The sequence below is a fragment of the Aptenodytes patagonicus genome, chromosome 3 (genome assembly GCF_965638725.1).
Source record: "Aptenodytes patagonicus chromosome 3, bAptPat1.pri.cur, whole genome shotgun sequence".
Lineage (NCBI taxonomy): Eukaryota > Metazoa > Chordata > Aves > Sphenisciformes > Spheniscidae > Aptenodytes > Aptenodytes patagonicus.
The window spans coordinates 82,316,157-82,332,007 of record NC_134951.1 but is presented as its reverse complement, the minus strand read 5'-3'; the positions used below and the strand labels follow the sequence as shown (position 1 = coordinate 82,332,007).

Below are 15,851 nucleotides of genomic sequence, written 5' to 3'. Positions count from 1 at the left end.
CCATGCTTTCTTCTCAACTGAGAAAATGATGCCATTAGTGTCAGGAGTGCTGCTTTTTCATACCAATTGTGTGTGGCACCTACAATGATTGTTTGGGGCTTTTTCATCCCAATTTTCAAGACACAGGGAATAAGAACAACAAAACCCTGAGAGCTTCTATTGCAAGGAGAGCTGTTTTGCTGTAATACAGAACGCTACCAACGAGCTACGTAATAGACCTTGAAAGGTTCAGCTTACAAAGCATTTTAAGCCAATTTTTGCAAGCACAGTTACGTAAGCCACTGAGCAGGGATTTGGACTGGTAATGCTGAGATTTGTTTAACTTCAGCAGTGCTTGCAGGTAAGTGATGTAGTTGGGCAGAGGCAGGGAGAAACGGATGAATGGGATGCTCCTTGGCTATGCTGGCCAGGTGGATGCATGACTGCAGCAACTAATGTTCATACCCAAGCAGGATCATTTCCATATTTGTAGGATGAAGCCAGAAACTGTGTAGTTTATGACCCATGAATCTTTCAAGCAAGATATTAAACACTCTGCTCTTGTTTGGACTGTATGGACACTCATCCTCCCCTAGCACTTGCCCTAAGTAAAACATTTACTCATCTGTCCTGAGCTAAAATCTCTTCACTGTTGTATTGCATAGTAAATATTTAGCACTTGCACTCTTCTACCCTGCGCTGTGACTACACCATGTAATGAGAAGTGCTTACAGAGTCTTTGAGATGAAAAGTGATATATCAATACACTGTCATGAAATATAAATTAAAAATACAGTATAATTTTGGATATAAAGATTCTGAGAGCAAGGATGGTCATTTACTACACATTTCCATATTGCCTAAGACAGTGGGACCCTGACCCAGCCTTGGGCTCCCTAGGAGCATCATAATGCAAACAATAATCACAAGTCTAATTAACAGAAAAGTTTTTGTGTTATTAGTATCGCTCCAAGAGATACAGTATGACATTATCTTGCTGCCTGAACACATGGAGCACTAGGCAACTAGGCTAACCTCCAAAATCAGGGCACTGCTTTACAGGGAACTAAAATCCGCTTTCAACCCTCTATAAAATTTCCCTCAAGCCCTGTCATAAAGCCTCCTATATGTCAGCTGAGGTTACAGTGGGAATCAAAAATCTGTGTTCTGCTACCAAAATGGCTATTGTACTGATATAGGAAAAATAGCCACTGATATTTTCGTATCTGTTGTATCATCACATCCACTGCACTTTAGCAATTAGATTTCTGTAGTCAGCCTTGCTCCTCAATAAATTTCCAGGATGATGCGATCATCAGTTTTGAGCTACTTTAGCCTATTTCCCTATATCCATAGAGCTCAGTTACCTCTGTGGAGTAATTTTGGATTTACACAGCCTGAGCGTGAGAGAAAAGCACTAGTCCTGCTCTTTTGAAGAAAGTGGTGAGGAGGGCAATTCTTTTCAGCTCAGTGAACGCGTTGACCTCATGAAAGCAATTTCTGCACAACCACACAATTCTCTGGATAGAAAAAGCACGAAGGAACGTGTGGGTGGATGGCTGGAGCTGCCCCTTGCCTCTCCTCTCCTGATAAAATATTGTCCCCGTGTAACTCATTAAACCTTTTAATCTGCTCTTAATTTTTTTTTTTCCATTTTTCTATGGATTATTAAGTGTAGCTCTGCTGCTAGGATTAGACACCCATATCCTCCCCCAAGGAGTGTCTTACTGTGGGGTGAGGGGCAGAAAGGTTTGGTGTGGTTCGGCTAAGCCTTGCTCTCCCCTTCCCCTTTCAGTATTGCTTTTCAGGTGTGAAACAGAAGGGGTGCAAAATTAAACTCTGTTGTGGCAAAGGATTATGTATAGCTTTTACTATACCCTGAAATGAGGAGACAAAAGAGAGGATAATAGGGGGGAAAGCTGATTTTAAAGCCAACTATCAGCTTAATCAAAGCAAGCCTCAAAAAACCAAGGCGATGGCTCAAGACAAAGAACCCACCACAAATAAGCCAGCCAAGGCAAAGCAGTCAGTAATTCTGCACGTGCAGGATGCATTGGCAGCCTCTGCGTGGCTTAGGCAGGATGACAGAACGGATTCAAACAGGAGAACATCAGCAACAGCTGTTCCGGCTGCTGCTTCAGTATTGCCTGGCTGCTGTCAATTTGCCTTTAATTCCCTTCAGATGTACCGGGTTTGCCTCACTGCTTTCCAAAGGAAGGCTTCTGGCTGCATGCTGCATGGCACCGGGCTATCACTCATCCCATCAGATGTTTGATGATTGCACTGAGCTAGAGATTGGCAGTGACAGGCATTAATGGGGGCATTACCAGCATTATTAATGTATGTTCGCTTTTCTGCTTCCCCTGCCTGCTTGGCTTGCAGATCTGTTCAATTGCTTGCAGTGAAATGACCCGATGCAAAATCATACAGGAAAGAGAAAACATAGTTACAGCGTTTCCTAAGTGTAAATCATCTTGCATAATACCCTGCTGTATTGCCATGCTTTATATCCTCTGTATACACATCAAGGAAAGGTAATATTCAGTTACTTGCATATGGAAACAAACATACTTTATGTTGCTGATTCTTCTCTTTAAGGTGCAGTACTTGGAAATTGCATAGAAGGACAGTATCGTGTTGCCCTATGGTGGTTTCCAGGATAGCAATGCGCTCAGTCTGGGGACCCTTCTGCATCCATTCCTATTCTGACTCACAATCAGGAGTCTGTTTAAACTCACTAGGGCAAGTTCATCCCAGGAGTGTTGCCAATAAGACAACAAAGTGACACCGGGGGTGGATGTGCCGTGTTTTCCTTACAGTTACGCTGTGACGCAGCCCAGTGAGCGGCTGGAGCTCGTTGCACCTTCATGGCGCTGCAGAGCTTCCTGACTTAGAAAACTCCTCTCTATGAAGCAGTAAAACATGTAGCATCTTTCAAGTAAAAGGATGATGTTTTGATTTATTTGTTTTATTATTATCCATGGAGCTTTACGTTCATGTCATGAATCAGAGCTCGTCCTGAAACAGACTGAACTATATTTAGGAATAGCCTGTGCAGGCAGTGTTGCTAATGCTGCCACAGCGAGTACATGTTGGTTTTTAGCACAAGTCTTCCAGTACCAGCTCCTGTCTGTGGTGCATGAGCAGCTTTTACATTCTCATAGTAACAACAGCTACCAGGAACGGAGTTTGTTTTGCAGCTGCCTTGAATGAGCATGCATGTTGCCAACAGCACTGACTCCTGGGAACAAAGTCTGCCTGGTTTTGTTTTCAAATATTAACCTCCTGCAGTAAGTGCCAACATACTTCACCTATTTTAACAGAGATGGGGCCTCTGCAGAGGGACTGTTCTGGGAGGGAGGAAGGTTTGCCAAAGGAAGAGTAACCATCCTTCTCCTGGAATTTTTCTTGTCTGGGAACAAAGGGACAGAGCGCTCTGAAATGTATAAACCCAGCCTTCAACTTCTCAAGAAAATGCCTCATCTTGGCAACTTTCCCTTTCTCTCCCATATTTATTTCCTAGTCTCATCATTCACTGTGTGAAATACTGGTACTGAGACAGAGTCCTGCAAACAAACATGCCCTCTGCTGTAGAGAGTAACAAAGCTCTGCCCAACTCTCCTGAACTGATTTCAAAGTTTAAAAGCCCAGTTTTGTACAAGCAGAGTCTCTGCTTAGGTAAATGCCATAACCAGCATATTGGCAGAGGAGTGAGGAACAGGCACCCCTCCTCACACCCGCACTGAACTCACACAATTTATGACCTGGAGGATCAGGTAATTTGCCCCTTTTTTTATTAGGTGCAGCAGATGCTCACCTGAATGGGGGGACCTGAGTGAGCTTCTGGGGCGTGCCTCAGCCACGACCCAGTGCAGGATCTTGGTGAGATGCTGCTCTGCGCCTGCCCCTACTCCTCATCTGCTTTGGTTTTCAGGGGACCAAAACTAGGGTGAGGGCCAGCAGGAGACCACAGTGAGCTTCAGGGGGATTCATCCACCCTGATCTGGATGAGCAGGATCCTGGGTGAGCCAGCAGCATCCTCGTTGCCCTTGTTGAATGTCCTCATTGGCTGAGAAAGCTGGAAAAGCTGTTCCCAGTGAGGCAGGGGACTGGGAGGAATACAAGCTGAAGGCAGCTGAGGGCTGCTGTGGAGAAATTCCAGCCCCCCCAAGTCCAGGACCTCAGTGTGATGCTAAGCTAGTCCCTTCAACCAGACTTCTCACACACAGCTGTCAACAGGCATAGTGACTAACGAAATGTTTTTTCATTTAACATTTACTTAATTTTTTTAGATAAATTTAAAGCAAGATTTCAGGTTGAAACAAAAAATAGCCTTTTAAGATAATAAAAATAGCAACAAAGTGATTTGCACATTCAAAATCAACAGCACAGCAAACACCATGAAAAAAATGTTGCTGTTTCAAAACTGCATTTTTCACAGAGAAAAATGGAGTAGACACCCTCCCTCATGCCCTGAAACCCCTACTCTGACGGGGTTAGGGATTGTTTACTCTCCATTTTCTGGTTTCTGCCTAAAAACCCTTCAGTCTGACTGGCAGAAGTGCTGAACACTTAAAGCTGCAATTGTAGTCCATGGGGAACGTGCTTTCACCTCCATCTCTTTTTGCCTCACATTCCTCATGTGTAGAAAGGAGCTAAATCGCTTTTCAGTTTTAAGAGTTATTGTGAGAGGGTATTTCTAAACGCCTGTGAAGCAACTCACTGCCGATTGTAAAGCCTGCAGGAAGGCTCATGAAGAAATGAGTGATTCTTCCCGCAGTGGTGCGTGGTAAATAAGGCGTGGGACCGCACACCGAACACCGAGGCAGCGATGTGTTGCACAGCTTCTTCCTAAGTGAGCACCATCCACCGCATCCAGGGGCTGAGGCAGGGTGAGCGCAACAGGGGCTGTACGGCACTGGGGAGTTGTGGACCACCACAAAATCTAGCCTCTGAACGGGATGAACTGAAGCCGTGTGGATGATTTTAATCAGGGCATTTCCTAATACAAGTGCATGACTTTGCAGCCCTGAAAATGTATTTTAATAGAAGGAGTTTGTGTGCACTAAGCACGGTGCAGAATAAGTGAAAATCCCTGCCTTAACCAGCTCTGTTATAGCACATTGTCTCTTCTAAAGAAGTTATTTGCAAAAAATAAATGGATGAAGGGCAAATCCGAGGTGATTGTACAAAATTCTACCCCATCTCCTCATTGGGTCTTTTCCCAATATGGAAGCATTTCCCATTTTTCCCTTTTTGACCAACTAAACCAAAAAGCTAGGGCAAGTCACCTTCAAAGCCCATTCTTACAAGGTTTTTAGGCTACAGTCATTTGGATACATTTCAGATAAGCAGTCAAAGGTGTGCATGCTTATCCAAACCTCTCACGATGTTTGCTCCCTACTATTAATCTTGTATCCTACTAGTAAGATTTCTGGTGACTTTTCAGGATGCCGGTGCTGTATTTTGGTTGGGTGTGGGTGACCTGCTCTGGACGACTTAGGGGTTAAAAGGTTAATTGATGATTCCAAACATGTAATTCATCTCAACCTTTATCTCCCCTAACTCACTAGGGCTTAATTACACCGTTGACAGCAGATCTTGATTTGTATAAAATGACTTACAGAATAAGAAAACCCCTCTCAAGGCCTGGAGGACAGTTCCTCCTCTGCTGCCAAGAAGCTGTTTGGTGGAAAAAAGCATTTTTTATAGGGCCTATTTGAATTTGAGGGATACCAAAGGTTGCATCTGTTATTTAAAGTGGTATGATACACAGATAACATAAATCAAGGTATTTCCATTGACTCCAGCTGTAGGAAAAAGAAAAGAAAGAAACTATGAGTTGCTCTGCCTGGGTGCAGATTAATGCATATGCATAACTGGTACCCAGAGCACGAGACATGGTTGAAATGCATACATCCTTACACCACAGCTGGGAGACAGCGCGATACCATTCTCCCCACTTTTCGGATGAGACGCTGAGATAGAGTAAGCCCAGGCAGGGCAGGGAACAGAGGCCCCAGATGGTCTATGTTTATCTGTGATATATTTCCCACCCTTTCTTGTTGCACCACATTGCCAAGGCCAGCAAGTGGCTCCGTGGGATGGGCAGCTCCTCTCTGGACTAATTTTGTCTGGTCTCCGAGTTCCCGAAACCTTGAGGAGGGCCAAGAAGTTGGACTTTCAATGGGAAATCATACCACACGCCCGTGTGAGAGAACAACCTGCAACTCATGCACTCCCAGAGCAGTTTCTGTTCAGAAGCACACTCGGTACGAGGTGGTCTGAGCCAGCTTCTTGCACTCCAAAAAGAATCCCCCCAAAAATACACAGTGTGGGCTGTTTTCTGCTTAGTGCAATGGCACAATCATTGCCACTCTGTGAATACAACAGAGCACTAGTTACTTCAAGTGCCTGTGGAGAGAAGGAGCCCCTCTCCCTTTCCCACACTCCTGCCTTCTGTCACTCTTATTTTAGTCTGTGCAGCAGTGAGGGACTAGTGGTAATGTATCCAAGGTTTGATACATTCATCTCCTCTCCTCCTCCCACCTCATATTCCCTTGGACGAGTTGCTTGAATCTGAACTCTCGCATGCTGAGATTTGTCTAGCACCCAAGTGAAGTCAGGTCAGCCTGCCACAGCAAAACAGCTGATGCTGAAGAAAGGAGAGTGGGTGGTTAAGAGCTATGTGTGATCAACCCTGTATAAAAGGCAATTTCCTTCTTTTACTCTTCAAAACACTGGTGGGGAGAGAAAGAGAGCCACGCTTTAAGTCGTGAGTATTTTCAAGGAGTTTATTCTGTAATGCTCCAGGGTGAATAACCATAGCGCAACACCCAGGGCTGGATGCTGAGCATGGTTAGAAAAGGGCTGTGAGGATCGGGAGCCACCCCTCGCCCTCGTTGTGGCTGCCACCAGGTACAGTTCTGCTCAGTGCTTGAAGGGCAGGAGCTGGGGAAAGTCATAATGAGTCTAATTCATATTGCTACCTTCCTCAAGGTGGAGGGTTATTTTGTTTTGTTTAATCAACTGTGAGACATCGAAAAAATTAACATTTCAAAAGTGTGTTGGCATGCACAGTTCCGTCCATAATTCATGAGGGCTTTTAAGGCATTCAAGAGGATCCAAGAGTGCTGAAGTCACGGGACAAATCCCTAATCACTCTGACTTTATCCTCTTACACTTGGACCCAATCTGCTCAGTGTTAAAGCACCCAAGACGTGGTAACAGAAGAGAGAGTCCAAGGTCACTGTGCCGTGCAGTCTGGTCATTATCATTCTCTGATTGACTTTTGAGAAGATGAAACATCCAAGGGTAATACAAATCAGCAAAACTTGAACAAGTAAAGCCAACTTCCAGAATTTCATTAAAATTTCAGTAAGTTGGCTGCCTCCATAAACAAAATTTTGCCCAGGTACCTATGTGAGAGGAGCCCAGTGGATCAACCCCAGGTATGGCATTTGAGCCCTAGGTGTGCTGAAATGTACTGGCTTAGCAGTGCTGAGGGACTCTAATCTCCGTCATATGGCACAAACCTAATGCATCAGTTCCTCTGAGTTATTTTTGGAAGGGAAATGCCCATATAAAAAAAACTGTACTAGCTGAAAGATAATTTAATCAAGTGCATTTATATAATTGCTTTCATATGAACAACAATTGCTGAGATGATTTATAGAGACGGGGAGAAAATGAATACTGTAAGGTGACATAACACCAGTGCTCAGAAATTTGCAGTCAAGGGAGAAATATGCCAGATGTTCTGTAGTACTAAAGCTAATGGGATGCCACATTAATCACTCTTTAAGGCATCCTTCCATGCTTACGTATTGGAAATTGTTATCTTCCTTTTAAATTGCACTTTCCTGATTTCATCACATTGGGTCTCAACTCAAGGTCATCGCATCGGCATCATACCTTTGAGCGTGTCAATAGTCCATGACCAGACTGAGATTTTTATGCACTATGTGTCCAGGGGTTTCCTTGGAGATTTATTGCTAACTGCTGCCAGAGTTACAGCACATATTGTGCCTCCTAAATTGGCACAGTCCAAAGATCTGCTAGGTATAGAAATTAGCTGCTAAGAGTTGTGTGTTTAATTACACCCATTACACATTCAAATTACCTGAAACAGTTATAGCTGGTCCCAGGGAAACGCTGAAGTGGTCCAACTAGGAGCTCACAATATCTCCATAATTGCTCTTTGTAGCAAAATAAATAGATTAACTTGCCATACTGACCCAGAAAAGACAAACAAACTGGCAATGACAACAGTAATCTTAGTCCTACCTGTGCTGTACCTTGCCCTATAATATACTGCCAGTCCTGCCAAAACAAGGAACAAAGACTGAACCAGAGTCAGCAGACAAAGTGTTTGGATCACCAGTTTGGAGACACCAAAGAATCAAACATGCTCAGTAACAGCCAGCCCTATTATCCCTTATCTTTTGATAAGTAGCAGTCCTGCAAGATGTTAATCAGGAGTTGTCAGTCCTCAAAAACCGCTCCCACTCCTGTAATGCTTGGTCTTGAATTTACTATTAGGTTAAGTTGTCTGAATGTCCACTGACTGGTTTTTAGGACAATTCCCTGAAAATTGTTTTTTTCATTCTGTGTTTCAAGCAGTGGTCAAGCCAAAACTTTCAGGGAAAATTAAAAGAAGGGCTAAGATCCAAATGCCAAGGGAGGCAAAGACAGACAGCCAGAGAGAGGGACTCTATGTGGGAGGCTATTAAGATTGGAAAGGGAGGCAGATGAGATCTATCTGGCTGAGAATAATCCAGGAAAGTCCTGAGGACTGCTGAAGAATTTAACTCTGCAGACCAAGCTGGCAAAAACATGGTTGTAAATCTAACACTTGCTAAGCTGTACCTATTGAAGTGATGCCATGGTGTGCACAGTGATTGAATTTTAGCACATTAGTATTACAGTCTAAGTTCTCTCCCACATTGACCAATAATTTTTACAAGTTTTAGAAGCTTAGCAAATTTTCTGGAAAGGGAAGAAGCTGTCCTAAGGAGATTTTAAAGCTCAAAAGCATTTCCTAGGTCTTCCCATTACCACTTGAAGCGCCAGCTACGCATCCTGACAGCAATTAGATCAGACCCAGCAGAAAAAGCAATTGAAGAACTAAATGGAAACCTTCACATAGCTGTATCCAGTGCACAGAGTGCATGAAGCAGAGTAGCCTGTACCAGCTAACACAGTCAAAAAAGAGAGATAACAGGATGCTTTTGCCAGCTATTTTGTGTGAGGGATTTTGAGAGCCTGATTGTTGTCATGAATGAGGGCACAGTATCCCCCAGAACGATTGCGCTAGTCATGACACTGACCCACTTGTATGGAAACATCATCTGGCAAAGATGTTAGCGAGCATCCTCTGACACTTCCGCTGCTTGCCAGAAATAGTTGTTTGTCAATAGAAGAGAAAAAAAGGAATGAAGCATGTGACGGGGAGTGGAACAAAGTGGTACTAGGAGCTCAGGAGTGCAGGAAGATGTTAAAGCAAAGGAGGGACATCTGGGCAGAGATCTGGTCCCTACTGAAGTCGGTGGCAAAGTGCTTATTAGCTCTTATAAGACCAGAATTTCAGCCCTGATGAAGGAGGGTTTTCAGGAGTGGGATGAAAAGCACATCTGTGTGGAAGAAGTGGCTGGACTGTCTGAAGTTCTCGGATAGTTTTAGCTGAGGATCTTTTATCCTGCATATGTTTGTAGAAATAACTGAACATGACCAAAGACTTTTGTATTGTTTGAAGTGCTCTGTCTGGGTGTGGAGATCTATAGAAAGATTAGCTACAACCATTAGAACTCCACAGGATGGACATGTCTCTGAATGGCACATAAATGTAAACTGTGGGTAACTCCTGCAAGGGGTCTCCTTCTTCTTTCCCTAGACTCTGCTTCCTGAGGAGATCCAAGAGCAATAATTAATGAAGGGCAAAGCTCCTCACAAAGGGTGGTGACACAGGCATGAGGATGCCTCAGAAGGCTCTTAACTCAAACAGCAAGTGAGGGTTTGCCTGCACTAAATACTGATAAAATAGCAATAGGCAGATGAAAGGCAGACTTCTTAAGCTGCTGTAGGAGCAACAGTAATATCAGAGGAGCAGAAGAGGAGATGTGTAAGTGAGAGCAGAATTTGGTGCAAAAGCCTGAAAACACCTCAGTCAAATAGCATCCACTTCTGAGGTTATAATACATGTTGTACTTGAAGCATGCATTAGCTCTGGTCTTCTGGCAAAACATTAGTAGAAGGACTAATGCTGTCAGTCCATCACACATGCTGGAGGCAGGAAACTTCCATGGGTGTGCACCCAACAGTTGTATTTCTTTCCCAAAGTAAAGGTTAAGTGGGATGTAGAAACCAAGTGGGAGATGCTGCCTCTCAGAAACACAAGAAGCCACCAGAGCACAGGGGACACCTTGTTTCTGTGCAAAGCAGTTCACGACACCTGCTCCCAGGTGCTGGGGCACGCAGCTCTGGCTCACCCCAGGCAAAAACCTGCTGCGTGCATTCCCTGTGCATGGCCAGCCCATGCCCCATCGTTTCCTTCCTAGAGTTTTAGCAATGGGTTCTTTTTCTTCCTGACTTTCAAGGGGTCCAACTTGTCTTTCCTTGACTTGACTTCTGCTGTTCTGGCTAGTGCTTCCCAAATCCATTGTCCCCAGGTACTGAAAGGTAGATTTATACACCCTCTAGTTTTACAAATATGGTGTGCAATCAGTGGTCAGTGGAGTTCAAAATAACCTCTTTAAAGGATTTTGCCCTTTTAACTGCAAGAATATAAGTTAAGTCCTGAAGAGTGCAGAAATAAAATACACAACATGCCTGGGGCTGTAACGCCCAGGACAGCCTGCACCCACCACATCCCGCCTGGGAGCTCTGGATGACAGCTGGGGAATCACCCCTTCTCCACAGTGCCTCCAAACGCGATGAGATTGGGAGAAGGAACATTTTAAAGGAAGCAGCTGGGGGATCTTGCAGACAGTATCATCTTTAAGATGGCACAACAGTTGCTCATGGGAATGGGCAAAGGCTCTCTGTTTGAGACCTTTAAAATAATATTGCTGGAAGTCCTAAAAAACACAGGGCCGGGAATATTTCTGTCTTGAAGCTGTGGGTTAATTAATTGCTTAGAGAATTTTGAAAACATCGCTCATTATTTGTCATAACAAACTTCCCTTCTGCCTTGGAAATAGACTTTCCTCTTGGTTACAGCAGTATAAATCAGAAATGAATCCATTAAAGGCAAAATATTATATCAGCACGAAAGGTAAATCAAACCTTCAAACATCGATAGCCTGCTATGCTTCTCAGGTCTGCTATGATTACTCAGGTCTTGGAGTAAATTTTGTTATCAGTTTCAGAAATTTACCTCCCGTGTACTTCAGCTCCCATGCACAGGAAAAGTGGAGCAGAATTTGGCTGGTTTAATTCTAGAAAGGCTAACTTTTCATTGCCCTGACAGTACAAAGGTCATTAAAGCTGGTCATTAATTATACTTCCATGTAATTTAGGTGGCCATGGCTTAAGTGGTAATCCATCTCAGAGTCTGTGCTTTCTAGATGGCAAATAGGTCAGGCTCAAGAAATTTCCATTATTTAGAGACTGACAAAAGAACACATTTGAGAAAGCTAGGAATAACTGCAAGAGATGAAATTGCACTAGTGATTTAAGCTAATAGTCAACTATCTGTGATCACTATAAAAATAACACCAGATAATACAATGGATATGAAATGAATTAAAACCACGACCTACAAGCTTTGATTACATCTACAGACCTCTTTTGAAAGAAGAGCTGAATTAAATTTATAGGAATGAGCAACCAACTATAAAATACCTGATTTTTTCCATTTAAAATTCTTACCATGTTGTGTATTTTATTTCTGCACTCTTCAGGACTTAACTTATATTCTTGCAGTTAAAAGGGCAAAATCCTTTAAAGAGGTTATTTTGAACTCCACTGACCACTGATTGCACACCATATTTGTAAAACTAGAGGGTGTATAAATCTACCTTTCAGTACCTGAGTCTCTTCAGATGCTGTAAAAATCTTACTGCATCTATAAAATTTATCCCAGAGGAAGTGGTGTAAAGCCTGATGTGATAAAATGCATCTATCTCAATATGTGCATTCATTAGTCTGTGCAGAAACACCCCTCATCAGTCACTAGTGAGGACATGTTTACTGGCTGTCTTAAACATCATCTTGGACCGGTTAGCAATTTTTACAAGCAAGAGCACTGCGTATAAGAGCGTGAAGTCAAATGAATGGTGGGTGGCTTCGCTGAACATCTAATTGACTGATCAACACAGATGAATGAAGAGCTGAGAAGAAACAGCGAGAGAGTGAGTCCAGGAAGAAAACAATTACGGGATGACTTAGGCTGGGCTGACTGCATGCAAGAACTCTGCTGCTAGAGAGAGATGGCTGAAACAGGAAGATGCACAGCCAAGTTTGACTTCTTTTTCAGCTTTACTCCTTTTTCAGCTTTAGAGGTTCGACTCTATTTCAAAATAAGCTTGGGAAAATAAGAGCAGGCTGCAGCCCAGTACACAGCATCAAATCTTCCTTCGAAAAGCCCAGATGTGCTCTCCATGCTTGTGGACTCCAGCCTCACACGGCAGCAGAAATACTGCTGCAATGGGAAGAGGGGTCATGCCTGAGATAGTCCACCCACAACGTACAACCCTGACGTGTCAACATGTTTCTGTTATCCAAAATTCTCCTGGAAAGACTTCCCTCCCACCATTAGGGCCTCCAGGATGTCAGGAGAAACCTCTGTGCTGAATGCCAAGAGCCAAGCATTTTGCATTCACTCTGCTGCCCTTCATGTCCTGCAGTATTAAGGGTTTCAGCTACTTTGCTGCTACAGCTAGAATCTTACAAGCAAAGTTTGTGTCCACACGGCCTTAAATGTACAGGGTAGTTTATCCTACCTGTGAGTCAAGTATTATTACTGCCGTTTTATAGGTGGACAGCAGACGCGGACAGATTACATGAGCCACCAAACACATACAAGGGCTGTGGCACTATGGGAGCAGGGACAGCCTGCTCCAGCATCTCAGCCTCCATGCTAAGGAGGGAGGTATCAGCACAGTAAATTCAGCTCTGGGTCAGGAAAAGAGATGGATACATCATCAGTCTAGGATAAAGCCATTTTATAAATATGATTTTTTAAAAATTGGAAGAAAATCAGGATAATGAGACGAACGAACACACTGAGGACTGAATGAGCTCTCAGCTCGCTCTTGCCCTCTTGGACAGGCCTGCTGTTTTGCTCCCATAACAGTGAGGCAGAGGCAAGGAAAGACTTGCACGCTGCGCAGTAGTGCACCTTTTCATGCTGATAATACATCCATAGAAAAAGGTGGCAGCCTTGGAAAGGTATTCTTGGAGAGGCACCCTCGGAGAAAGCACTCGTATGACATAGCTTTGGAGGAAAGATGGGCGTTGCTATTTCATTCTGGGAGTAATACATAATTCTCTCCTACATGGTGTGGGACATGTATGGATGGGCAGTGGGAATGTATTTTTTATACAGTTTTTTTCTATTCCCAGCTGGATAATAAGGTGGCTGGAAAAAGTCTATTTTAAGAAAACAGGGGGATATGAGCCTGGGACTAAGATAACCTCACGTATTTTTGTCTGAGAATATTTGAATTTTTTGCTGAGCTGAAACAGGGACCACACACAGAGTTTTCTGGGGAATGGCAATCCTTTAAGTACTGACTGTGCTAGTCTAATTTGATGAGAGACAAGAGGAATCAGGTATTTCTTATCCCGAACACAGACTGGGGGTGTGCTTAGGGCCTAAGGGACCAGCAATAAAAACCTTTGGAAATGAAATGAATTGTACATTCTGTGGGTTAATTTCTGCTCCATTGCATCACAGTCTCTTCCAATTAAAGTCTCAGGGAAATTGGCCCCTCTTAAATAAAAATTAAGATTCCATGACATTTGAGCCATAAGCAAGGTCACAGTAATAGTTGCTCCTTTTTCAGCTCCTCTTCATCTACAGAGAAACATCGAGGCAGCAGAAATCCACTGCAGCTGCTCGTGGCCATTGTTCCAAGGCTTTTTGGCACTTTCCTGGATGCAGCATTGCCCTCGGAGGCCCTTTGGGATAGTTTTCATGCTGTGCTCTGCTAGCTGATTGCTGTCTTGAGCCAACTCCATGAACCTTATTCTAGAATAAAATAGGAGTACGCAACACTTGAGAGAAGGAAAGCAAAGGGGCTGGACTGAGAAATCTCTGGTACCCTTCTTGTGGTCTGTGACTTTCGTCTGCTCCCTGGTAAGTCTCAAAATAAAACAAAATATATGGAGGTGGAGAAGGATAATCTAGCTAGTTTGCCTGGTAAAAAAGGTGTGGAGGACAGTCCCGCCTCTGACCCCATGGAGAAGGATTACCCAAGACGTCTCCTCTTGGCTTTCCTCTAAGCGAGGGGAGCGGGACACAGTTTGTCCTTCTTCCTTTCTGCTCCTCCCCATTCCTTGTCCCCCCCCACCACCTGTGGGGCGATCACTCAACATGACATTGCATGAAATAGATCTTCCCAAACATGATCTCTCTTTAGGAAATTATCTGCAGGCAAGGCATATCTTCATGAAACCTCATATTCACACATGAAACCTCATAGTGGCTCTCTGGTCCTGGCAACCCCATTTCCCACTAGCGCAGCTCCAAAAGGCTGTTCTGGCAGGGACCAGTGATCAGGCTTTTGCCCCAGGCATGGGTATTGGGCTAGCACATCTTCCCAGGTGTCTTTCCACTTCTTTTAAGGTGGAAGTCTCTCCATGGGAGACTGCAAGGACAACTTGCCAATGGAAACAGCTGGTCCTAAACACTATTCCCCTATTTCCCTTGCAAGTGCCTGCAGTGCAGTGGCTGCATCTCTTGTTTCTAGCAGCTCAGTTCTTCCTATGTTAAGGTAACTTCTTCTTTTCTAGTTACCCTCCACGCATTTGTCAAGGACACATTTGTTGTGAGACTTTAAAAGGTAAGTGGCTCTTTGCTTCAGCGTTTTGTTTTTTCCGTTTTTTTTTAATGTAGTAATCTCCACTGAAGGCACATTTTTAAATTCTCTGTATGTCCCAGTGTCATTGCAAATGATTGCTTTTTAGGTTGCAGTTGCTTTCCAAATTGGTGATGCCAAAGCAAGACTCTGACAGAAAAGAAAATAATATTTGCAAATAACTTTTTACAGCAGCTATTATTAAGAAAGAAAAAAAAAAGGAAAAAGAAAAAAGAAACTAAGAGTTGGGAAATATAGCAAGTAGTATCTAATGCACTGCCCCTGTGAAATAGGAAATGACCAGTATTTTAGAATATCCTTCCACTTACTTACATAGCAATCCATTAGATGAGCAATGCAGTATACTGGTAAACGCTGCCTTCACTTTTAGAGCTACCTGGAAGATTTCATTCTGACAAAGGGTTCCGGAGGAAAAAATATGTTTTCAGAAAATGCCCTTTGGAGGCTTTGCCGGTCTGAGCAAAGGGAAACAAAGGAAATGGCCGAAAGTTTGGGGTTCTGACTTTTACTGCAAGAGATTTGTCAGGTGAAACTTTGCTATTTCTGGCTGCAGTTGGTGCAAACCACATGCAAGATGAATTTCAAATGCTGAATACCAGGCTTCAGAAATGTGAGACAAACCTTTTTTCTTCTGTACAGTGAAGTTTGCAAAGTCTCTGTTTTCCCCTATCAGCCATACATATCCAAATACCCTTGGCTATTGAAATAATTGCCTGGAGGATACACCAAGCCCAGTATAGAAAAAACATATGCATATCTCTCATTCCCTCCCTCTCTTTTCTTGTCTAACATAATCTCTTCTTCTATTCCACAACGAAAGCAATAGGAAGT

At 43.5% G+C, this 15,851-nt stretch overlaps 1 long non-coding RNA gene across 1 annotated transcript in view; it reads left to right on the top strand.

The window, feature by feature from the left end:
* Positions 1–14,871: 14,871 nt before the first annotated feature.
* Positions 14,872–15,851, top strand: part of LOC143159056 (uncharacterized) — a 29,329-nt gene continuing 28,349 nt past the window's right edge. Inside the window, exon 1 of the long non-coding RNA XR_012995097.1 lies at positions 14,872–14,984. This is a non-coding gene — a long non-coding RNA (uncharacterized LOC143159056). The remainder of the gene's footprint in view (positions 14,985–15,851) is intronic.